Below are 26,153 nucleotides of genomic sequence, written 5' to 3'. Positions count from 1 at the left end.
CAGTGTAAGTGTAATATCAAAGACATGTTAAAGCATTCACTGGGACTTCAGCTTCATGCATCCCATTGATAGTTTGACATAACAGCAAACCTAGTAGCTCACAAACTATAATCACAGCTCAATAAATTATTAAAGAGGAATATATATTTAATTTCATATGTATTAGATTTGATCTGTAGATCAAAAACATAAACAAATCTATGCCCTAGATAACATGCTGCACTAACCAGTTCATATACATTGCTCAGTAAGGCTTTCTACCATTACAAGGTTGAAAGTGAGGTGGCACCACAGTTTCTCTATTAAGAAGCTGAGCCCTACTCAAAATCTATGCAATAATAAGTGGAGTAGGTCATAACCTGTATAAATCTTATTCACAATTGCAAAGGCATTTACTGTTGTCAGTCATTTTTACTGCAGCTGAGAGCTGTGGAGTGTAATTTATTTTTATATTGGATTGACATTTGTTTTCTTATCACCAATAAAGTTTACATATCTGATTGAGAGAAAGTGCCACACGCCAAAAGATTTACAATAAAGATGGAATCATATGGCTCAGCACAAATACATAGCAGCAAATATACATATGCCTATATAAAGTTTCATAGCATTAACATTCCAACTTCATGGGCTGAATTTTGCTGTCGGTGAGCAGGGGGCGGGGCCCACTCGCCGACACGCAAAATGACGGGGGATGACATCGGGCAGAACCCCCGACATCACCCCGCCCCATTTAAATTTTCAGGAAGGCGGGGGCGCAGCAAAATCAACTGTGCGCCCGCTGACCTGTCAATGGCCAATTGAGGCCATTGACAGGATAATTAAAACAATTAAAGGACCTGCCCGTCCAACCTTAAGGTTGGTGGGCAGGCCAGGAACCTCGGCGGGCTTCTGAAAAAACATGAAGCCTCATCCACTGGCGGGATGAGGTTTCATGTAGGGTTTAAAAAACTTTAATAAAGTTTGAGTGAAATTTATTAACATGTCCCATCTCGTGTGACATTGTCACATGAGGGGGACATGTTAAGGATTTTTTTATTTTTCTATTTTTAATATTTGTACAAGTGTAAGCGATCTCCCTGAGGCAGCACTTAGCCTCAGGGAGATGTGCATTCTTTCGTGCGCATGCGTGAAGAGCGCACTCTCACATTTGGGTAATCACCCCCACCTGCACAGGAAGTGCATAGCGCTTCCCACCGGGCGACACGCTGGGCGGGCCTTAATTGGCCCACCCACTTAAAATGGCGGTGGGGCCCGCTTCTCTGGCGGGGGTCGGCTCCCCATCCGCTGGAGATTGGGTCGGGCCCGCCCGCCCAACAGGCAGAAAATTCTGCCCAATACTCCTGGTGGGCATATTGGAAGTTTTAGTGCATATTGTGCAAGGCTTCTTTGCCCTTGGTTTAAACTTAAAATATACATTCCCAATTGCAAGGCTCCCCATGTCTGATGTGGCTTGCTGCAGGCAACACTACTCCACACATTGTAAGACCAAAGATAAAATAGTAAATATAGCTAGGTTCTTTGCTACCTGCATTGTATTACAAAGACTCATGTGACAGTTTGAGGCCTCCTGAAGTTTGTTCCAACTGGAATTATTTGTGAAACACCATGGAAATCACTTTTGTATGGTTCAAATATATTGTGAAACATAAAGATGCAAACATATGAGGTCAGCATCCAATCAGCACTCCCTTACATTGTGAAAGCTGGACTATGGAATCTTCAAAGTATAAATTGATGCATTTGGTTTAGAATCAGAGCTCAATTCTGCTGCTGTTGATGGTGCACAGCGCTTCATAGTTGCCCAGTCTTGAGTTGCTAGATCAGTTTGAAATCTATCGCATTTAGCACAGCGATAGTGCCACACAAAATGTTGGAGTGTATCCTCAATGTGAAGTTGGAATTTCATCTCCACAAGAATTGTGCGGTGGCCACTCCTCTCATACTGTCATTGACAGGCACATCTGCGACAGGCAGGTTGGTGAGGATGAGGTGGAGGAGTACCGATTCATCAGCTGAGGGGGGATAGTACGTGATAATCAGCAGATGGTTTCCTTGCCCATGGTGCCATGAGACTTCATGGGGTCTGGTGTCAATGTTGAGGACTCCCAGGACAATTCCCTCCCAACTGTATACCAATGTTCCACCATCTCTGCTGGGTCTATCCTGCCAGTGGAACAGGACATACCCAGGGATGGTGATGGTGGTGTCTGGGGCATTATCTGTAAGGTATGGTTCCGTGAGTATGATTATGTCATTACTTGACCAGCCTGTGAGACAGCACTCAAATTTTGGCACAAGTAAAGAGGAATTTGCAGGGTCGACCCGGCTGAGTTTGCCATTGCTGTTCCCTGTGCCTAGGTCAATGCCAGGTGGTCCATCCAGTTTCATTCCTTATTGACTTGTTTTTCATGGTTTTATACAACTGAATGGCTTGTTGGGCCATTTCAGAGGACAGTAATGTGTCAACCACATTGCTGTGGATGGGACTCACATGTGGGTCAGACCAGGTAAGGATGGCAGATTTCCTTCCCTAAAGGGGCATTAGTGAACCAGATGGGTTTTTATGACAATTGACAATCATTAGACTTTTAATTCCAGACATTTATTGAATTCAAATTCCACCATCTGCTGTGGTGGCATTTGAACCTCACACATCTGCACATGTGTGAATTCCAAAAGTTACAGTCAATTTCACAGAGTAACACCAGTGAAAGTTGACAGCTTTGCCATTATTATACCCACCACAATCCAGGCCATGTTTGCATATTTGACCATGGAGCAAGCAGGGAAAGATGAATTTGCTAACCTACCCAAACTCTAATACCACTTATTTCTTAAGTCTGGTTCCCCTACTCAGTCCTGTACATGTAAATATCATACTCAGCTAGTATTTTGGAGGTAAGCATTTTTTGTAAATTGTCTCCTTGAACTAGTTGGAACAGGAATCTTCCAACATTGCTAGTGGCAGAGGACAAGACAGCAACTTACAAGAAATGATGTCCCTCCCACCAATGTTTGCAAATACCAAAACAGCTATACACATTCTGAAGGATAAAGTTATTGAGCTTCGAGAAGTAGCTTTGGGTTTATCACAGTGCACAGGTGAGAAGGAGCAATGGTGGCAGAGGAAGTAAAGGGGGTCAAATGCTGGATAGCCACTGGATAGTCAACAATGACTCCTCTACTTTAGGAAATATAGCAATGTAGTGACATAGAGTCACTGTCACAATCCTGTTGCCATTCAATGGGAAAATAAATGAAAGTACTGGCTGTGCTGATAAAAGCATCAGTCACTTGTTCCATACATACATGGACAGCACATTGAATGGTATTTTAGATGATTCCTATTCTAAGCTGGATGCAGGTAAAGGCAGAAATGTTGCTGGTGACCTAACCTGATACCAATCGTACCATCCCCAGTTTGGAAGTTTGCAACAGTTGTCCTTGTATCCGATGGCACAGCTGCCAATGCAACTGCTTTGATGCTGACCCAGAGCCTGTGAAGCCAGTTACTCTCAATCACTGCTGGGTAAATGTCTAAGCACCAACAGATATGATTAGTAACGTAACGGGGGTGGGGAGTTCGTGTCAGGTACCTGCTGGTTTCCTTGGTAGGCCATCCTGAATCATAACACTTAAACCATGAAATAATACTATCAAGGTACTTTCAAATAATTCTGAATTGTCCTGCCAAATGGCCTATAGCAAACATCAGAATCTATCTTGTAAAGGGGTGAACACTTGTATTGTAATGACTCCTTTTCATGTTTTCCCTCCTACCACCTTCCTATTCTACTCAACTCTGGTAAATGTTTCATTTACAGTAGGTTTCCCAATTATTTTGCAAACTGTGTTTTTAATTCCATAGCAATATTCTGATTGTGCAATAATACCAAACAACTGCACAAAAACAACAGTTCCACAGGTTGACCCCTCCCTTCTTATTCATGCTGATCCTTCTGTTCCTCCACTGATTGCCGTATAGCTGATGGCAAAGGCTATGTCTTCATAATGGTGAGGCTGTTCAATGTGTAGCAGGTAACTATAAATCCTGACACCTGACACCCACTTGACTGAGTATGCAGCGCACTGCCAGAGCGATCAGGGAGTGGAAGCATTGTTTCAGCATACTAATGGTCTGCTTTATCACATTTTGTGTGGCAGTATGCCTTTCATTAATGCATGCTGCCCACATGCATGAGTGTTGCATAATGCAGTCATGAGCTATATGGTCAGCAGATAACCCTTGTCACCCATGGTGGTTCAAATGTAGAATGCGCAGCAGTCTGCTGCAGAATGAAGGCATTATGACTGCTGTCAGAACCAGGCATTGACTTGCATGATTCACTGTACAAGGTCACACACCAGCTGGACATTAGGTAATAGAATCCCTCTTGGTTGTGGTGCATCTCAGATTTGACATGCGGCACCTGTGTGTGCAGTCAATGGTGTCCTGCACCATAGAGAAGACTATAATCCTTTCGAGGCTGCATGCTAGTTCTGTCTGTTCCTCACTGGTGAGAAAGAATGAAATGTAGTTCGCTGTCTTTGAACAGAGGGGCTCAATGCTCTCCTTATCCGACAATGGATGGCAAGCTGAGATGTTGCAACTCTTTTCAGTTCCAGCCCAACCCATCAAAGTTCATGGCCATATTCACCTTCACACCACTTGCAATGCTGTCCTCACTCTGCTCTGAAGTTGCAGTTGTGGCTGCAGCATGTGGCCAGTTTCAGTAAGGACATCCTTAGTGAAGTGGAGGCATCTGAGACATTGTTCCTCACTGAGGTACAGATAGATGAATTGCTCTCTGAGTGTCCTTTTATAAAGTTAGGAGCTGTATCTATCACTGCAGGCGGTCTCCCAGCTGTGGGAGTGGCACTTATTTTGGCAGGGCTTCCTTCCCAAAAAAGAGATGTAGGGCTCCCACTGGGTCACCAGTGGCGGTGAGACCCCCATCACCTCCATTAAATCCAGCCCACTTTACTGGGCCATTAGAGACCTAAGACTCCAATGTATAGTCTCTGGGAACAGAGGTTAATACCTGTTGAGCCTCTACTGCTCATTGTTTGATCCTATATTCACCTCTAACTCCTCTGGTGCCTTTGAGGATAACTAACACATATTAAGATACGAAAAAGAAAGGCTAGGGCTTACCTTGGCTGCTCTGGTGAGGTGGTTAATGTTCTTTCAATGCTATAAATGAATTCTGGAGTTCAAGAGGTGAATTTTACGACCCTCCTGCGTATTTTAAGGCAGGAAGCACGTGAAATAAAGCAGGTTACCAGCCTACCACCTTCCTACCCACCCCCAATCTGCCCTCATCTTATGGGTGGCCAGTATGGCATCAGGCAGCATCCCCCCCTCCCCACTTAGGCCTGTTAAGGTCCTTAAGTGGACAATTTATTGCTACTTGAGCCTCATTCTGCCTATGCTGCAATTTTTTGGCCTGCAGAGGGAATACAGACAGCATTGGCAGCTTTCACTGCACAGGCTGGCGATGGGCAGGAACGGGGGGGCTTAGTTCCTTTGGGGGTCCCCTGTGCTTATTGGGAGCATCCCATTAAGATAGTAGCCCCAATTTATGCCTCCCCCAGCCTCTCTAACACGGCTGCCCACCCCATTCCCTCCCTTGCTGGGGTCTCTCAGGCTTATCTGAAGTCCAGTATCCATCTTCACTTCTTCTTTGGAATTGGTTGTAGTCCCAGCAGCAGCCACTACTCTCTTCCGGCACTGCTGGGACTACAGAACTACCAGCCAATCAAATTGGCTGGCAGCTCTCTGGGGTGGGACTTCCTGTCCCTGAGGGACGGTAGTCCCACTCTGCACTAATTAAGGCCATCCCCAAGATAATATCACTGCAGGACAGCTGGATTCCATGTTGGCAAAGTGCCAACCAACTCTTAGGTTGGGAGTGTGGGTAATCTGTCCCCCGTGTAAAACTCACCCTCCAGGAGATGACATCCACCACCAAAGCCACAATGTTCATACTTTGCCCATACCCTTTCCCTCCTGTTCAGTATTTCCATTAGATGGACAAGCAGGTCCAACTTCATAAGATTTGCTACTCATTTCTTCTTTCTGGCTTCTAACCTTGTCGCCTGGATCAATGCTTCCTTCAGTCATCCCATTGTATCTCTAAACAAAATGAATTTCTATGCCCTTCTGCTGCAGTTTCAACATTACTTCCTAATATTTTCCACTTTTCCTCCTCACCCTGACCCCTTAGACGCCCAGTGCCATCACTTCATATCCTTTACTCCCACTGGATTCTACCACCACCCTACCTACCGTCCAGATATTTTCCTCCTTACATAATTTTATATCTACTTCTGGTCAATTTATGGCTTAGCTGTTACATTTCATTAACTGCCTCCACCCCAGAATTTAAGATAAATTGCAGGTTATACTTACACAGCTTGTACACCCTAACTATTTAAAGTGGTTGATGCAGCAATATACAGTGGAGTCACCACCAATGTTTCCCTCAGCTATGTGGTCAGTTCCTGCACAGGCCAAGCACAAGTCAGTCCCTATAAATTACAGTACTTGCGCAGTTATGTAAAAAAAAAAATTAAGGTCCCATGGCACTTAAATTAATAAACCATACACAACAGAAAAAATAAGAGGAGACATTGGTCACCACCTGGAGAGAGGCAAACATGCTACACTGCTTAATTTCTGATGGTGCAACAGTGTTTTAAACCCCTTTTATTTAAACATAAATGATGTAGACATTCTTCTACAGTCTTCAGTGAGTTAAAGTTTAATTTTTGTCTACCAATATAATCATCAAACCAAGAAGGATTTGGCTGCTTCCTAAATACTGTAGTTCTAATTAACTGCGAACGATTATCTATGTTACACCTGCAAATGAGCAAAGAAAAATCTCTAGAGGTCTAATATTAACCTTCATCATCAGCTCGGTACAAGAGAAAAAATATAAATGCTTTAATTAACCTGTTCCAAATTGCCAATAAATAGAATCTACACACTTTAGGGTATTAACATATTATGGTACCCCTGGGACAAGACCAATTGTTGTGCCCTGTTCAGATCATTCATGTGGAAAAGAATTCAAAAGAGTTGCGCTCTGTTTCTCATCACATTTTCCCCTAAATTAATAAGTGCTTGAAATATTCCAGCCACATTGGCTTTGAATTGGCAGAAAGAACATGCATTGCATCCAGAAATGGATTTGCAGCTGTTGTGTTGAAAATGGTTTCAGGGGACGCAGCTGTTCAGGTTTTCTATTTAGATTTCTTTGAATACATAAGCACATAAATGTCCCCTGAAAATGACAATAGGATAATTGCTTCCTTCTTTATCTGGGGACTACATTTCTTCTACAGTCTGAAATGATTTTCTACTGAATTGGTAAAAGCTGCATTTTAGTCCCATCAAGTATTAAAAAAATCTATTTCAGAATATTTACTGTTTACTTATTACAATTTTCAATATTTCTTCTGCATAATAAATGGCTGTGGTTTTGTCTGTTAAAAATGATAGGGTAATTTTTTTTATGATTTTGTGCTACTGAGGTTGACCTGACAAGGGCTTATGTTGGGAATTTGGGTTCAGAGGTTGATGCTCCTGATTCACAGCCTCCACGGTTTCCAACCATTATAAAGTACATAGCTGCTGTCATTTAAAAAGGTTCTGAAATACTGAATTATAAAATCTACACACAAATTATTTATTGATGCAACAAAACACATTTTCATGTTTTGAAAACCTTGATACAGTAATAACTGAATCTGCAGAGCTTTGGAACAGGCTTCTAAAATTGTCTTGAATAATGGTTTAAAAATATGCATTTCATAGGGTTAGTAACGATAGACATAAATACATATGTATTACAAGAGAGGTTAATTAAACACAGTTTAAAAGATTTGTTTTGCTCCAAGATAAGTAAACTGCATTTTGTATGTAACTTCATGCGACAAATTATGTTAATTATTTTGAATACTCAGTTAAAACACACGTTTTCTCCTATCATTCAGCCCGTGAGTATCCTTTTCCACGGTATGTTTCCTGGTTAATTATACTGCACTGACCCTGCCAGTACCACTTTTCAGGCAACTATGGAATGGCTAAGAAGAAAACACTCTAGCATGACTCTCTCCTGTTGATGCACTACAGCTGCATGAGCAGAGGCAAAGACTGGAACATGTAGGAAACTTTATACATCTTTCCACTTTGCAGCTCAGCATTTTGGCGCACTAATACGTTGCGCTGTTGGACTTTCTTAAAAGATGTTTTGTATCGTAACAAAATGTCTCAATTATCAGAACTAAGGAAAAATAGAAAAGAGGTGAAATGTAAGCTGGTTTAAGGGGGGGTGGACAGGTAGAGCTGGATAGAGGGCCAGTGATAGGTGAAGACAGCCAAAAGATGTCATAGACAAAAGGACAAAGAGGTGTTGACGGTGGTGATACTAGCTAAGAAATGTGCTAATGGGGACATTAAGGGTGGAAAGCAGGACGAGCAAGGGACAGATCGGAGAGACTGAACGCAGACTGGTGACCGCTTTGCGGAACACCTTCGGTCTGTCCGCAGGCATGACCCAGATCTCCCTGTCGCTTGCCATTTCAACACACCACCCTGCTCTCATACCCACATGTCCGTCCTTGGCCTGCTGCAATGTTCCAGTGAAGCTCAACGCAAACTGGAGGAACAGGACCTCATCTTCCAACTAGGTACTTTACAGCCTTCCGGACTGAATATTGAGTTCAACAACTTTAGATCATGAACTCTCTCCTCCTTCCCCACCCCCTTTCCGATCCCCCTTTTCCCAATAATTTATATATATTTTTCTTTTCCCAACTATTTCCATTATTTTTAAATGTATTTCCATCCATGTTTTATCTCTACCTTTTAGTCTATTTTGATTCCCCCTCACCCCACCCCCACTAGGGCTATCTGTCCCTTGCTCGTCCTGCTTTCCAGCCTTAATGTCCCCATTTGCACATTTCTTAGCTAATATCACCACCGTCAACACCTCTTTGTTCTTTTGTCTATGACATCTGTTGGCTATCTCCACCTATCACTGGCCCTCTATCCAGCTCTACCTGTCCCACCCCCCTTAAACCAGCTTATATTTCCCCTCTTTTCTATTTTTCCTTAGTTCTGATGAAGAGTCATTTGGACTCGAAATGTTAACTGTATTCCTCTCCGCAGATGCTGTCAGACCTGCTGAGTTTTTCCAGGTTTTTTTTTGTTCTAGATTTTCAACATCCGCAGTATTTTGCTTTTATCTTAGTGTCTAAATTATTTGCTGTTCTGACACTTAAATGCTTTGGGGAGACACCAAAATGGCCTTGTCCACAATATATTCGTGTTATAGAAACTGCAGTACGTGAAAAGCACAGCCTCTATTATTTTCTTTCTTAAATATGATCCCTTTGTTCCACCAGCAACCTCACCTCCCACTGTTACCAAGCACCACCCCAACCCACCAACCATCAAATTACATCTCTCTACTGCCCCCTCCTTTCCCCTAGTGCGGCTCAAGCCTCCCGAAAAGGAATATCTTTGCACGATGAATTGTGATGCAATATAGGACCCTAATACACATTTCTGGAAATACTATGTAACCTGCTGGGCCATATGTATTATATTATCCTGTATTATATCAGGATCTGAGAAAACATGTTTTTTTTGCAAAACTCAAAATCAATAAATTATTTGGAATACAGTAAAGTCCCACCTTTTGCGACTTCCTTGTTCGTGTATTCACTTACCCGAGCTAAAGCCTTTGTACACCAGATCACCCATTGCCTGAGCAATTATTCACTTATCTGCGTTTTCTTTCCCCTCTCTCATTAAAGACACTTTATCCTAACTGAAATTTATTCCATTCGCCATGATGGAGCACACACTTCGGCACAATTTAACGGAGAGATAATGTCAAAGTCTCTGGAAGCAGATTCCTTCCATTAGTCCTGATTGTGGACCTTTAATTCTCTGTTTTTAAGCACCTTTCTGACGGGGGTGAGAAGCAGTGCCTGAATTGGTTGCAGCTGAAGTGCATCCCGAAAGGAGAGATTAACCTGGAAATGTCCGAATCTCTCAGTTCAGAGCTGCAATAACAGCTCTGTTCAATTTTGAAATGTTCACCGATTTAATTTGTCTCTTTATGTAAAAGGCTTGCCTGCCGGTTTTGAGGTGATTCATGTTTTTCTTAAATGATGATTGTCTCTTTTTAAAATTTTCAACACGTGTCTTGGATGTTAAGAGAGCAGATGAGTCTGATGTTGGATTCTTTTGTTACAACGTTCAGCTCAGAGGCTCCTCCAGTTTGTCGCATATCACAATGTGCTGTACAGTAACTGCAGAAACCAATCCTGCCCTCGCTTTGCTGGAACCTATCTAACTGACTCCCGTTGGAAAGAATGTTTGTCATTTGCAATTTCGCCATTGGCGAGGTTTTGCGGGAATGTAACGCCCGCGAATGGCAGGACATTACTGTATCTCAATATACAATAAACACTGTAATTCATTCCTAAATAGTTTGAAGAATAATGTTTTCTTTATTAATATTTTTTCTCCTTGATTCTCAACTTCCGTTTATTTTCTTTTTGCCATTTGGCTAAAAAAGCTCGGATCAAATGTCTTCAATCCTTTGGTTAATAAGTGGATTGCATAGTAACCCGATTTCACTAAAGTGGACCTAACATCCAGAGTTGAGGAACTGAAATCTAAAAAGTCCTGAACAACGGTCCAGAGTGGCAACTTATCACACATATCAACTATTATGTTATAGTACTAATCCTTGCTATTTTCAGCTTAAAGATATGCATCTGTCACAGCAAGAACACATTTCTGCTTCTCTAACATTTGAACAAAGTACAAAATCACCAGGAATATGTCCAGGACCAGAAGAAGCAACCTTTTGAAACCAGGATGTTTAGGTTACAACTCCCCCAAGGTACTTTGTAAAACTTAGTGCAACTATGCGAACATTTCGTCTTACAATTTTATCATACAGAAAATGCCTTTAGCAATGTAGCTCCGTGGCTACATTGTTCATTAGTTTACATGGAGCTAGGACCTTTACTAAAGTGAGCGTTACTGTAGAGCGTTCTGATTCTTGAAAGTCAAAAAGGCTTCAGCAGGAGCAGAATAAAATTTCTGCATCAAATATACCATTTATGGATTAAATGATTATTTATGCCCAGCAATAAAGCAATTGTACAATTTTGTTGCATTTTGCAATTCAGAAAATAGAAAAATAAATTCTATCTATTTGAAGAGTACTTTTAAAATTCGACAAACTGATTATCAAAAACAGATATCACATACCTGGAATCCTACTAATTACTTAGAGAATGCAGGTGATACGAGTTTTTTAAAAAAAGAAAAACACAAATGAAATGAATCATTTTATTAATATTTAAAACAAGTATCAGTTATGTGTGTAGGATGAAGATTAAATCAACTAATATGAACATTAAAAAAATCATAACAGACAAAGGCAGGTAATGGATCTCGCTTAAATTGGACAAAAAAAAATGAAAAAGAATTGAAGCCAGTAGACACTTTCAAAAATAAAAATAACTGACAGCATAACTAATAAAAGCAATTTCAATGATAAAGGTTCATAAACAGCTTCATTTGTTACTGTCAGTCATGTCTCTAAGAGCTATGATTCACTCCTGCTGGCACGGTGACCTTTGTCATGCTTGAACAAACTGCTCTCCTGCAGTGCACTGGCTGAGCTAACTGAAGAATGGCACTCTTACTGAATAGCCAGATGGGGCAGCTTTGCTTCATTATTTGTCTTTCTGAACTGGAAATTGCAACAGAAGGATTCATTGCTATTGGGAACAACTCTGCAAAGCTCATCTGATTTATTAGGGCATAAACTGCTGTAGAGACTATTATGAGACCTAAGCACTCTGTAAGGTCTATGAACTGCATGAGGAAATAAGCATTAGTAACAAAGGATATCAGTCTTCTATCTTAACAGGTCGATAATGACAGGTGAAAAACCCATATTCAATCAATTTGATGGTATAGATGATGTATATAAATAAAATTTAACATTTGACTCAAATGTAAACAAATATGGTTTATGAGAGTGCGGATGAGGCAAGCACAATGATAAATAAGTATAATAACAATTCGAATCATTTAATTTTCAGTCATCAGTGCAATCCCAAAATTTACCCTGTAAAAATGTATTCAATCTCTGAGCCCTAATCCACTGACAGATTTTGACACAACTAGCTCTGGCTGTTTATTAATAATAAATATTGGATCAGTTCTCTGTTTCTGGATTCATTCCTGCTTTAAGTGGCCTTCACTCTTTGCTTTATTGTTTTTATTTTCTCCCCCACATTTAACTTAAAGCTTCAGCTGAGAATGCAGGTGCTCAATCGGTTATATACCTTTTCATGGCTGATGTCAATACTGCTCCCTGATTGGCCAGCAAATTATATACTCCAGAATGGTACTGACCTTGGTAGCTTTGTCTCTTGTTTCCCTTTTGTCTAATATGGACATTCTGCTGTCACGCAGTATCTCATCCAGCAGCCTGACCAAGCACTGATTAAACCTGATCAATGAGGGAAGACAAGTTCAAATACTATTTGAAAGTAGGATTCAAACTCACTCTACTACCAGATCTCACAGACTGCCCAAGGGAATTGAACTGAAACTGAAACTCATTTCATTTAGAAATACCAGTCAAACCATAGGCAAAGCTTTTACATCTCCTGGACTATAACTAAATCCAGATCTCAGGCACACTTCTGCTCAGGATATATGTTTAAGCATGCGCTTCAAAATTTGGGAAACAAATATAGTTCCTGCATTTTTGGTAAATAATATTCTACTTCATAACATTATTCATTTCTCCAAAGTCCAAATTAAGAATTCTATTCTAGCCTAAACTTTATTTTTTGTGTAAGAATTTTCCCATTGTTTCTACCTTTTGATTTAAGTTTCGAAGAGGCCATAAACCACAGTGTTTCTTGGGGCTTAAACAGTGTCTGGCCTCCTCTTTGAAGGGGTGCAACAATGGGTGAATTTTCTGAACTTAATCCCTGCTGAAACAGGAACTGGGAACACACTGAACTCTTGAGTGGGTTTTGCCGAGGCTCTTTACTGAACCACATCATTAGCATCCCACCTCTGGGTTCCCTGGCCAATCAGCGAAGGCGGGTGAGATGATGCACTGGATTTGTCAAAGGGAGAAATTCTAACTAAAGGGACCTCAGGGTTCCAGCGGCTCAGCTGGAAATGGAATTTTGAGGCTGCTGCAATCACAGAAATGGAGAGGAGACCTGGGAAGGCTGCTCCCTCGATCTCCCACACTTACCTGGAGATCCCGCTGCAGCCTCTGGGGGCTGCAGTGAGGTGATCTGTCCCAAGGACCAGAAGAAGAGGCCAGCTTCTCAAACCAAGCAGGCGTGCATTGAAAAATCCAAGGAAGTCCCTCCAACCTGGAGACAGTACACTAAGAGGATCCAGGACCTCAGGAGGGTGGGAGAGGTGTGTGCCATGGCACTTTCAGGTGCCAAGTCCAATCCTCTGACTCCCAGCATCTCCTGCACAGCATTTCTCAGGTTGCCACACCTTGCAGCTGCATTCATTTGTTTCTCTGTAGGCAGCTCACATCCCCAACACTCACACTCATTCTCAGGCTATAGCCATTTTGAACCCATGTCCTTTGGTACTACCCATACAAACCATTGCTAACACTCATATTGCTCTGCTTTCTCTCCATGAAGGAGAAGAGGGCACACAACACTGGGGAGAGTTAGAGACCAGGGTAAGGTGGGCAAGGGAGTGCCCTCCAGCGATAGCTACATTGACAGCCACTGGCAAAGCATACCCACCCCACACATTGAGACAAAAGTCTTGATCTCATGGAGGCTGAAGATATGAGCAATGACTTGCTGGGAAAGCCAGGGCCTCCTGAGGCACAGGTGCTCACACATGTTGAGAGAGCTGATCCTCTGCCTTGTATTGAGGGATTTGCCTCCTTGAAGCTGGATCTTTGTTACCATCATCTCTGACCTGGGAGCAACTATTGGCTGAGGAGAAGGCAGCTGTTGCTGCTGCTGCTGTTGATGTTACTGCTCCTCTTGTACTTCAGAGATGCAAGGTGAAGCTGCATAAGCTGCTCCCATGCTGTGGTGAAGGTTGCAGGCAACAGGGAAGTGCTGCCAAATTCCCCACTGGCGACGGCTGTCAACCCAGGCTACTGCCACCCATGCCAAGGTTTCTGAAGCCGTGCCTTTGAGGAGCAGACTGCTCAAGGTTAAAACAAAAACAGAATTACCTGGAAAAAACTCAGCAGGTCTGGCAGCATCGGTGGAGAAGAAATCAGTTGACGTTTCAAGTCCTCACGACCCTTCGGCAGAACTGAGTTCTGCCGAAGGGTCGTGAGGACTCGAAACGTCAACTGATTTCTTCTCCACCGATGCTGCCAGACCTGCTGAGTTTTTTCCAGGTAATTCTGTTTTTGTTTTGGATTTCCAGCATCCGCAGTAGCTTTTAGCTTTTTGTTTTTATTTCTGCTCAAGGTTATCCTGCCACTGAGATCATGCAGTCCAAAGTCTGGCCTTCAGGGCCAGAGCTGCTTGAGTTATCCTGCGAGACCACCTGCAGGTTTATCCAGTGAAAGTCAGCAACCTTCCACCAGCTATGCTGTAGCCACTGGGGTAGAACAGCATAGAAGCAGGAGGGCAGGCAAAGGTTCATGGAAGACAGGGACTAAAAGAATGCACAAGGGTGATTAGTTGGCTTTTGTCAATCTTTCGAATATTGGAATGTTTGGTTTATAAACTTGGTTTGGAATATTTGTTATGTGTTGGCTTTTACTTCAACGTTGTGACCTGTAGAATATTTTGATGGCTAGCAACAGAGGGAAGGTGAGATGTGCAACTTTTGGGAATCAAGGTTGTGTTCACCTGTACCCCAGTTGGACAAGTTAATCGTGGACAGAAAGTAGGTGTGTTGGCTGCTCGCTCCCTTACTCTGCCTCCTCCTCAGCTGGTCGCCAAATAGCTGGTGACAAAGGCTGTGCCCACACAATGGTGAGGTTGCACAGCATGCAGCAGACCATGCTGAATCTTGTCACAAGCTCTGCAGAGGACTGCAGGCATTTTCCAGAACTGAACAGGCAGAAGTGTTGTTTCAGCACACCAACTGCCTCCCCAATCACATTTTGTGAGATATGCATGCTGTCCATCTGCTCATGAACAGTGCATTGGAGTTATGGACAATGTGGCCAGTTTCTTGTTGCCCATTAGCCACCATCTAGTTGTGAAAATATGAAGAGAGTGAATAGCAAACTGGTGAGTTGAGCTGCTATGTCATTGGAAAAAGATTTGCACCCACAGATAGTCAGAAGAGGTATTTTTCACAAGTGCTCCCAGGCCAGCTGATTTACATAACCATTTGAGTAATGATTGGCATAATCCTATGAAAAATGGATGTAAGCTGACAGGAATGCTTGGCAAATTGAGTGGAGACTTTAAAAAGACATTCATTCCGCACAGTTGCTTGACACACTCGCATGACTTTCAGCTAACTCCACTGTACATCTCATTAATCTTTTCTCTCATACTGTTCAAGAATATCAACAACAGGCCCATCTGCAACAGATCATGGCACCCAGACACAGAAAAACAGCACCAATTTTTTTTCTGACTCCACTTCCAAGCTCCCCTTGATGAAACTGAATTAAGGAGGCACTCCTGGATGTCCATGCCATCAAGCCTGCCAGGATTCTCATTCATGCTATTCAGAGGAAGGTGCCACAAGCATCCAGCCGGGGCCAACTTTCTCACTCCCAGAACTGACGGCCAGTGTCACAAGACAACCTCATCAAAGTAGGCAAGGTAACATACCAGATGTTTTCCATTTTTTTCAAGATCACACATTGGTGCTTCGGAAACTGGGACTGGGGTCCGTCAGGGGATGCAGAGTCAGGAGTGGGGGAGGTTGGGGATTGGGGCAGAGAGATTTGGGTTCGGGACTGGGAGCAGAAAAGATTGTAGCTCAGCACTGGAGTAGCACTGATGGGGGTTGGGGAAAGGAATAGCGGTATCAACAGGGGCAACATCCATTGATTTCTTTTATGTGGGTTTGGGAGAAGCACAGGGAAAACCAATCTTGCTGGGGACTGCAAAAAGACATTAGGTTCTTTCTTTGCGAAGAGAGTGTTTCAGGCTTGAGTAAAGGACAATCTACTTTTTGTTCTCACCAAAAAAGGCAGCGACCGCATTTCCAGTCAGAAATGTGTACACACTTCCTGCCCACCCTTTTAGAGCCTTAGTAGTCTGAGTGGAACCTGAATAACAGGCCAGTTTCTAGGCCTAAAATTCTAGGATTATTATACTTTTTATTGGCAAGGAGTAAATTTGAACATATCTCATTTTCTACAAGTATCTGCAGCAAGATTTAACGAATTGCCTTAATACCTTCTAATCATTTTCTGACTTAAAGCCATCCCTTTTATTTATAAAAAAAGCACAATGATGTGTTTCGCTATCTAATCGCATACCAGCACATAGAATGCATCACATGGTATGATCTAAAATACCAAATTTATAGTTTTGTTCTCCATCATTTGTGATTGTCTTTATTCTTTGCCTATGCATCATGGTTTGCATTTCTTCAGCATTCCTGTCTTCGGACAAAAACAAAAAATTTCAACCTAAACAGATTCAAGATTTTATGCAGCCAATAATGACACCAAACATAGGATAAGTGATTAATAATGTCTAGTTAAATGTAGGTTAATTAGTAGCTCCACTTATGAAATAATTGTTTCTCCCTCCAGGGAGAAATTTCCTCTCTCACAGATTTATCCCATCACGAAAGTCATGATGATTTTGTTTGCACCCAGTGTTACAGCTAGTTCATACACTAATTAGTATGTTAGTGTTAATGGAGCATGTTAATGCACTGTCACTGCAGTAGTGGTGCTTTTGTTTGTTAAGGACGTGTCAAGGATAGCTTTGCCCTAAAGTCCTAAGATTTGAAAATTAACAGATTGGGATAATGGCCAGAAATTGCTCCAAAGCATGTTTGGTGACGAATGACATTAATTGAACTTTATTCTCAAATTGAGCTTGCACTACATTTATGTGACAAATTGCTACAATGTCTGTCTGTTAACACTGCAGCAACATCTAGAACCCTATGAATGTCGTGCCCATATGGAGGATACAGAGAGCAAATGGATGAATCTGAGTCAAATAAAATATAGAGGCCAGTAAGAGATATAGAAAGAGAGCAGATTAAGAGAGAACGAAATAAGCAGAAAGAAAATGTAAGAAAAAAATCAAAAAGAACAAGTATTGCACTCTATTTCTCATACAGTATAAATTGTTGTTTTGCCCTTTTATTGGTATTCTTGCAAAGTGCCTTGATGACTGCAAGACGAAAAGCTTCGACATGTCTCTTTGTTCAGCAATACTCAAGTTCATACTACAAAATTAAAGGGAACAAGCAAAGAAAGAGGACATTATAACCCAGTTAGCTGAGTTTGGGAACTCTGTATTGGTTCTGGATAAGTTAGTAAATGAATGGTAGGGTAGGTTTGTGAAAGTGCAAACATTCTTGACCCATGGAGTATACAACCAGCAACATCATCATGACCGCTAACAGTGGAACACCCAGCAGTGTGTCATGACACAATTTTCATAGGAAAATAGAAATTGCTAACGCTAATACAAAGAGGAGAGTGGATAGCAGGACCACCCACAGAAGAATGCAGCAAAAACATAAAAATTAATAAAGAAAACCTCTGAGAGTAATTCAAACCTGCTAGAGTAATACTGCATAGCTTCAATCATCTCTCTACAGACTGTTGTGTGTTATAATGATATAAAGGCACCATTCACTCATAAGGGATTGTGCAAACATGTCGTGGGTTAATTTATTAATTCAAGGTATACTTGGACAGAAAGCCTGAGAACATCAGAGCTGTGTACCGGCGTTCTGCTCCAGGCCAAAGAGAAACTGAAGCTGGATCACATGACACACTTCCTTTAAAGTGATGGCATGCTGCAATCCCTTAAAGGCATATTACAACATGGGCCTCCAAGTTTGATTGTCATGTTAGAATCATGAATCAGTTGATTAACAGGGTCCTCCATCTCATTAATTGCCAGGCCTAAATGAGTGTTGCAGGAATAATTCGTAATAACGTCAAAAATTCAGCAATTTTAGGATTCCATTAAGTTCAATGGTGAACCTCACGGTGATAAGGGTTTATTATTGGTTTTGGCATTGCCAATGGCAGCGTGACTGAAATTGATCAGCAATTTGCAGAGAATTGGATCTTTTAAGCGTACTTCTTTCAATCAGCAAAAATTACATTTTTTACTAATTACTAATAGTGAGAAATGTTAATTTGTCATTCTAATGACACAACTTCACAACAATTTCTGATTCAGAGACAGCTGTACAGATGTGACATTACAACTGTGAAAAGAATGGCAGGATTTGTTAAGTTACCTGGACTGAACAAAGAAGAATACTGTGGCTTCAGTTCATTTTGTAAATGACCAGTTTAAAGGTTCCATGCTGAATTTCCATCTCTGTTTGAGGCTCCTCCCACATCATGAGCCTCAATTATAAAAACTAGACATATAAGAAGCCCTGGACTTGACCTGCTAAAGTAAACTTCTTAAAGGAAGATGATAGTTCTTGCAGCAGATACTCTTTTTGTCTTCAACTTTGTCTTTGCGTAATTTGCTTCGTGCATTAGTTGGTTTGGCTGGATAGTCCTGAATTTTTGCTCTTTCCTTCCTGCTCAATCTTTCTTTCAGTTTCTTCAGTTACTGCTGTTATTTAAACTGCACAGGAACATAGGAGCAGGACTAGGCCATTAGGCCCATAGAGCCTGCTCCACCAGTTAATTAGATCATGGCTGATCATCTACCTCAATGCCACTGTCCCGCACTATCCCCATATCCCTATTTATATCCTATTTATATCTATCCTGACACATCCTATAAGAATGTTTTAAGTTTCAATGAGATTCCCTCTCATTGTTCAAAACCCTAGAGAATATAGACCCAGTTTCCTCAATCTCTCCACAGAAGACAATCCTGCCGTCCCAGGGGTTAGTCTGGTGAACCTCTGCTGCACTTTCTCTATGGCAAGTATATCCTTCATTATATAAGGAGGCCAAAACAATGCTCCAGGTGCGGTCTCACCAAGGCTCTGTACAATTGCAGGCGAGACATCAAATCCCCTTATGATGAAGGCCATGCAAGAAGGTAAGAATGCATATTCTTTTTCTCACCATGTTGCACTATTGAGATCAGCAAGGGGATTTCATGAAAGGCCAAGAAATGCAGATGTGAAGAAACTTAGAAGTATTTTGGCCATATTCTTCGAACCCTGAGGCCATTATTTTTAGACCACGTTGAATGCGTATGCTGGAGGTGATTTTGTTGCCTCTGCTGCAGCATAAGATGCCGCAGAAATGTGCCATGTGCTGCACAATGACCTGCATGACAAGTAATGACCAGATCAGGGACATCTTCCTGTAGAAGTCAAATTGTCAAAACAGCATAATGTTAATGCATTTTCCAAGCTACTCAGGGAGATATCAACTATATGAATCAATTTGCTATGCAAACGTGTATCAAACAAGTGTTAAATGCTATATTGTCAAGGGGCAACACCTTCAGCACTTTTCCTGTAGGAAGGAGGCATCAGCTGGACATGAAGACATTCCCTGGAGTCCAAAGCATTGGGGAGGCAGATTGTCACTGGACTAGTGTTCCAGAGACCCAGCGTAATGTCCTGGGGACCCAGGTTTGAATCCCACCATGGCAGATGGTGAAATCTGAATTCAATAAAAAATCTGAAATTGAAAGTCTTATAATGACCACGAAACCATTGTTGATTGTTGTAAAAACCCAAGTGGGGAATATTCCATCACACTCCTGACTTGTGCCTTGTAAATAGTGGACAGGCTTCAGAGAGTGAGGAGGTGGGTTACTTGTTGCACGATTCCTAACCTCTGACCTGCTCTTGTAGCCACAGTGTTTATATGGTTAGTCCAGTTCAGTTTCCGGTCAATGGTAATCCCCATGATGTTGATAGTGGGGGTTTCAGTAATGGTAATGCCATTGAACATCAAGGGGCGATGGTTGGATTCTCTCTTGTTGGAGATGGTCATTGCCTGAGACCTGTGTGGCGCAAATGTTACTTGCCACTTGTCAGCCCAAGCCTGGATTATGTCCAAGTCTTGCTGCATTTGGATATGGACTGCTTCAGTACCTGAGGAGTCGCGAATGGTGCTGAACATCGTGCAATCATCAGTGAACATCCCCACTTCTGACCTTACGATGGAGGGGAGGTCATTAAAGCAGCTAGAGATGGTTGGGCCGCAGACACTACCCTGAGGAACTCCTGCGGAGTTGATTCATATAGTTGATACCAGGAGCTGAGATGATTGACCTCCAACAACCACAACCAACCTCCTTTGTGCTAGGTATGACTCCAACTAGCGGAGAGTTTTTCCCCTGATTCCCATTGACTCCAGTTTTGCTAGGGTTCCTTGATGCCACACTTGGTCAAATGCTGCCTTGATGCCAAGGGCAGTCACTCTCACCTCACCTCTGGAGTTCAGCTCTTTTATCCACATTTAAACCAAGGCTGTAATGAGGTCAGGAACTAAGTGGCCCTGGCGGAACCCAAACTGAGCGTCAGCAAGCAGGTTATTGCTAAGCAAGTACTGCTTGATAGCACTGTTGATGATGCCTTCCATTACTTTATTTTTGATGGAGAGTAGACTGATGGAGCAGTAATTGGCTGGTTTGGATTTGTCCTGCTTTTTGTGGACAGCACATACCTGGGCAATTTTCCACATAGCTGGGTAGATGCCAGTATTGTAGCTGTACTGGAACAGCTTGGCTAGGGGCACGGCAAGTTCTGGAGCACAAGTCTTCAGTACTACTGCCGGAATACTGTCGATGTCATAGCATTTGCGCTATCCAGTGCTTTCAGCTGTTTCTTGATATCATGTGGAGTGAATCAAATTGGCTGAAGACTGGCATCTATGATGCTGTGGACCTCCGGAGGAGGCTGAGATGGATCAGCCAGTTGGCACTTCTGGCTGAAGATTGTAGCAAATGCTTCAGCCTTATCATTTGCACTGATGAACTGGGCTCCTCCATCATTGAGGATGGGGATATTTGTGGAGCCTCCTCCTCCAGTGAGTTGTTTAATTGTCCACCGCCATTCACAACTCGATGTGGCAGGACTGCAGAGCTTAGATCTGATCCGTTGGTTGTGGGATCGCTTAGCCCTGTCTATCACTTGCTGCTTATGCTGTTTGTCAAGCAAGTGGTTCTGTGTTATAGCTTCACCAGGCTGACACCTCATTTTTAGGTATGCCTGGTGCTGCTCCTGGCATGCCCTCCTGCATTCTTCATTGAACCAGGGCTGATCCCCTGGCTTGATAGTAATGGTAGAGTGGAGGAGTTGCCAGGCCAGGAGGTTACAGATTGTGTTTGAGTACAATTCCACTGCTGCTGATGGCCCACAGCACCTCATGGATGCCCAGTCTTGAGTTGCTAGATCTGTTTGAAATCTATCCCATTTAGCACTATGGTAGTGCCACACAACACTATGGAGGGTATCTCCACAAGGACTGTGTGGTGGTTACTTCTACTGATACAGTCATGGACAAATGCATGTTCGACAGGCAGGTTGGTGAGGATGAGGTCAAGTATGGTTTTCCCTTTTGTTGGTTCCCTCACCACCTGCCGCAGACCCAGTCTAGCAACTATGTCATTTAGGACTCGGCCAGCAATGGTGCTACTGAGCCACTCTTGGTGATGGATGTTGAAGTTCCCCACCCAGAGTATGTTCTGCGCCCTTGCCACCCTCAGTGCTTCCTCCAAATGCCGTTCAGCATGGAAGAGCACTGATTCATCAGCTGAGGGAGGGCAGTACATGGTAATCAGCAGGAGGTTTCCTTGCACATGTTTGACCTGAAGCCATGATGTTGATGTTGAGGACTCCCTGCTGACTGTATACCACTGTATTGCCACCTCTGCTGGGCCTGTCCTGCTGGTGGGACAGAACATACACAGGACTAGTGCTGGTGTTGTCTGGGACATTATCTGTAAGGTATGATTCTGAGAGGATGACCATGTCAGGCTGTTGTGTGACTAGTCTGTGAGCCAGCTCTCCCAATTTTGGCAGTAGGCCCCAGATGTTTGTAAGGAGGACTTTGCAGGGTTGACAGGGCTGTTTTGCTGTTGTCATTTCCAGTGCCGAGGTTAATGCAGGGTGGTCGATCCTTTTTTGTGACTTCGTTACAACTGAGTGGCTTGCTAGGCCATTTGAGAGGGCATTTAAGAGTCAACCACATTGCTGTGCGTCTGGAGTCACCTGTAGGCCAGACCAGGTAAGGATGACAGACTTTCTTAGAGAACTAGATGGGTTTTTACAACAATTGTCAATGGTTCCATGGTCATTGTTAGACTTTTAATTCCAGATTTTTATTGAATTCAAATTCCACCATTTGGTGTGACGGGATTCGAACCTGGGTCTCCAGAGCATTACCCCCGGGTCTTTGGATTACTAGTCCAGTGACAATACCACTACGCCATCGCCGCCCCCAAGGGGGGGGAAGGGGGAATAGTATTTATTTAGGCATCAGGGCACTCTATATTCTTCAACATGAAAAGTTTGCACTTAATTAGTGTTCAATTGGTTTGTTATTGCAGAATCGTTAGTGCGCCTGTCAGTGGCTGTTGTCCATGAAGAGAATAACTTATATTTATGTAGCATAGTTCACATCGTTTGGCTGTCCAAAAATGCTTCCCTGTCCATTAATCACCTTTGAAGTGTTGTCACTGTTACTTTACAGGCAAATGCAGCAACCAACTTGCACTCAGTGTGTCCCACAAAGAGCAAAGAAATAAATGTTTGTTGAGGAATGAATGGCCAGAAGACTGGGAAATCTCCTTCCTTTTCTTCAAGTGGATACGTCCACCTCAATAGGCAGACAAGCGCTCAGTATAACATCTCATCCAAAAGGCTGCACCTTCAAGCAGAGTATTCCTTAATACTGTACTGATATTTATTGATAGCTTTATTGGTAACTTTGCAATAGAATAATTGAAGGGTGGTTGATGCTTTATAATAATTAGAGCCACATAGACATTTCCAACATCTCAATAATGAAGTCATTAAAAAAGTACCCTGCATAATCTGTTGCTGTTTTGCATCTTTTCTTACTTTGTTTTTAACAAATATTCCTTTAATATAAATCCATTTTTTTTTGCGCAAAACAAGAAATAATACCTTTACTGACTGTGATTCCAAGGTATTTGCATTATTTGAAGATAAATGAATGCTGCATGAAAAACTTCAGAAAAAGGGAAATCTTTCGCATCCATCTGATCCCACTGAGAAACCCTGTAAAAAGAAAGGAGCATCTTTCCTTGGCTGCCACTTCCACCTTGAATTAAAGTGTACTCTGTTGTTTAGGTGCAATGAAAGTGAGCACAAGCAGTGCTTCAAAGGTTCTCTCCAGGAGAGGATGACGTTTCCCAGTTTGTTGCATCATTAATGTGGCCCACAAGAAATAGGTGCAGATGTAAACAACCGCTGATACCAGCAAATCATCCTCATTTGCAATCATGTATGAAGAATGTGAATGACTTAATTGACTGTCAGGAATTTCCCTCCATGTAGCTGGCAGCCGTGCTTTTACTAGAGGGTGGCCTTCAGCTGCAGATAGGGCCACTCTCTTTTAGCGCAGCAACTGCAGTCACATCTCAAAATTAGCAGGATCAAAAGAAGGAATGTTGCCCACATATCTCTGCTGTATTATTGTGAACAATTGATCTTCTTTTCTTCCACATTGCAACTTTCCTTTTGGTCAGCTGTCAACAGCCTTGCCACATTTTATTTTCTTTAGCCAAGGCCTTTAACTAATTTGTTTTTATGTGCTGATAGTCTAGTCAAATTAAGGAGATATTGCAAAATTTGGCATGCCACGCCTTCTAATTCTGGCACGAATCACCACAGCCCCACGATTGCAAAATTAGGACCATACTCCATTGTTTCTATTTAATTTCAGTTCTTTTCAGTATTGCTGCAGGGAATTTTACGGAGCCCACAAGGGTGGGAAACGTGGTGTGTGGGGTGGGTTAATCAGGTGGGATGCAACATTTAATTTTCCTGATGGCGGCCTGAAATGCAGTGATAAAGTCAGAGGCGTGTTTGTGGCATGTCGGAAATTATGCCAGCCTATGACAGGTTCATACTTGTAAAATATTTGCATGCTATGAATACTCATTAACATGAAACAATTTTCAATAAAGCCCTACCTTCAAGAGAAAGTCAGCAGTGTCACACGTGAACTTTGCGGCACCCGGTTCACAATCGTTTAAAGGTGGCATGCACTTGTCAGCTTTGTGCAGTTGTGCGTAAGGTCAGTGGTTTTCCTTATTTAATTCTTTGGCACAAGGGAGGGGGGACAGGAGAATGGCAGCTTGCATGAAGGCACGGGAAGAGCAAGGGTGAGACAGTGGTGAGGGGGGTTGTGAAGTGGGGTCAGGGGTATGGGGGTATGGAAGAGGGATCCGGGGAGGACAGAGGGTGGGGTCAGGGGCATGGAGGAGTGAAGTGGGAAGGGCCTGGTATCCTGGGTGTGGGGGGGGCGGTGGTTGTGGTGGGGACAGACAAGGTAAGGAAATGAGGGGATCAAAGGGCAGTATCAGTACTGCCCAAATGTGTGTCCGTCTCAGGGTGTTGGCTGCCAGAGTCCTTACAGGACTTTGAATTCACCTGCTACATTTCCATTACACATGCTGAGATTGCTCTCGGACAATGGTCTTCACAACGCATAGAAGGGAAGGCCAGCTGAGCCTGCAAGTTCAATCATGTCCCACAGAATGGTGAGTACAACACTGGACGCTAACATGAACATTCAATTACGAGTGAATAAAAACACAACATTATTGTGGAAGAAACAAAGGAAATGTCCCTAACTCCCCTGTAACCATCAATGCATGCGGAAAAGGTGTGCCAGTACATTTAGCTCTCTGGCTAAGCTAGTCTCAACAAATAACGATGATGCACACATGAATAAAGTGAAACCAGTGTCATGTGAAATATTCACAAGTGAAACTTAATTTTGAAAAACAACCATGCCATCTTTATGCTCTCAAGTCTCATGTTAATGGCAATGGGGTTGGGCTGGGAAGTTGTTGCCATGGTGCAGAGCCTCCCTGTTTGACCAGAAGACTCTATAATAGGCTGCCTGTAGATGCAGCATTTTCATCTGATGGCAAGTTTCACCAACGGAAGCTTCCCCAGTTGCTAAATTGAAAGTGTTCTGCGTGCACGCCGCTGGCACTTAAAATTTCAATTATAATCATGTGGGGAAAGGTAAAAAGAGAGAATGCGGAAGTGGTGCTCAGTTCCAGTTGTGGCGTCGAGAACAGCACGCTGTTGACAAAATCCCGGCCACTTTGTTAATTTGGCAGTTATTTCTATTGGCAAATACTCAACGTTGGACAACAATGACTAGTTATCAGAGAAATCAAAGCATTCATAGTTGAAGCCTATCTACAATTAGAAAGACTTATTGAACCTAAAGCCTGAAAGCCAGCTCTACCAGTTTGTGGCAGGGTTTCTGCAACACATCAATCTTTTATACTGCATTTTAACAACAGTCAAACAAACCTGCTCTAGTATTAATGCCCATCTTTCTTTCTTATCCCAAAATCTAGTGCTTCATTTGCTGAACCTAACAAAATTATTCTTTATAAAGTCCTTGACACTTTCCAAATTAACTCTACTTAAGTCTCCACAATGGATTAAAGATGTCACCTTTTCACTGCTCCTATTGATTGCAAATACTCAAGCACACAATGGCAACAACAATGACTGCACTTTCTTTTGAGGTAGTTCTGACTTTTAAATAAAGCTTAAAACCACCCATTAAACGATGTGAGGAGCCATTTAGTTTACTACCAGTGGGACAATAGGTTGGAATTGTAACAGGGAAGGCAGAAAATTTGCTACACTTTCACAGAATTCTTTCAGTTTCTCTACATTCAAGGGTTGGTACAGTTTCAATTATGTAGATAACAAAATATTTAATTCCTTGTAACACCACAATAGAATAGTTAATTTCTGTATTATT

At 42.5% G+C, this 26,153-nt stretch overlaps 1 protein-coding gene across 1 annotated transcript in view; it reads right to left on the bottom strand.

Moving 5' to 3' along the window:
- The window catches only part of cacna2d3a (calcium channel, voltage-dependent, alpha 2/delta subunit 3a), a 1,007,885-nt gene that overhangs the window by 421,400 nt on the left and 560,332 nt on the right, over positions 1–26,153 (bottom strand). The window lies entirely within an intron of this gene.

This window comes from Cetorhinus maximus, chromosome 6, assembly GCF_964194155.1.
Source record: "Cetorhinus maximus chromosome 6, sCetMax3.hap1.1, whole genome shotgun sequence".
Classification (NCBI taxonomy): Eukaryota; Metazoa; Chordata; class Chondrichthyes; order Lamniformes; family Cetorhinidae; genus Cetorhinus; species Cetorhinus maximus.
The sequence above is the reverse complement of the archived record's forward strand: the minus strand, read 5'-3'. Positions and strand labels throughout refer to the sequence as shown.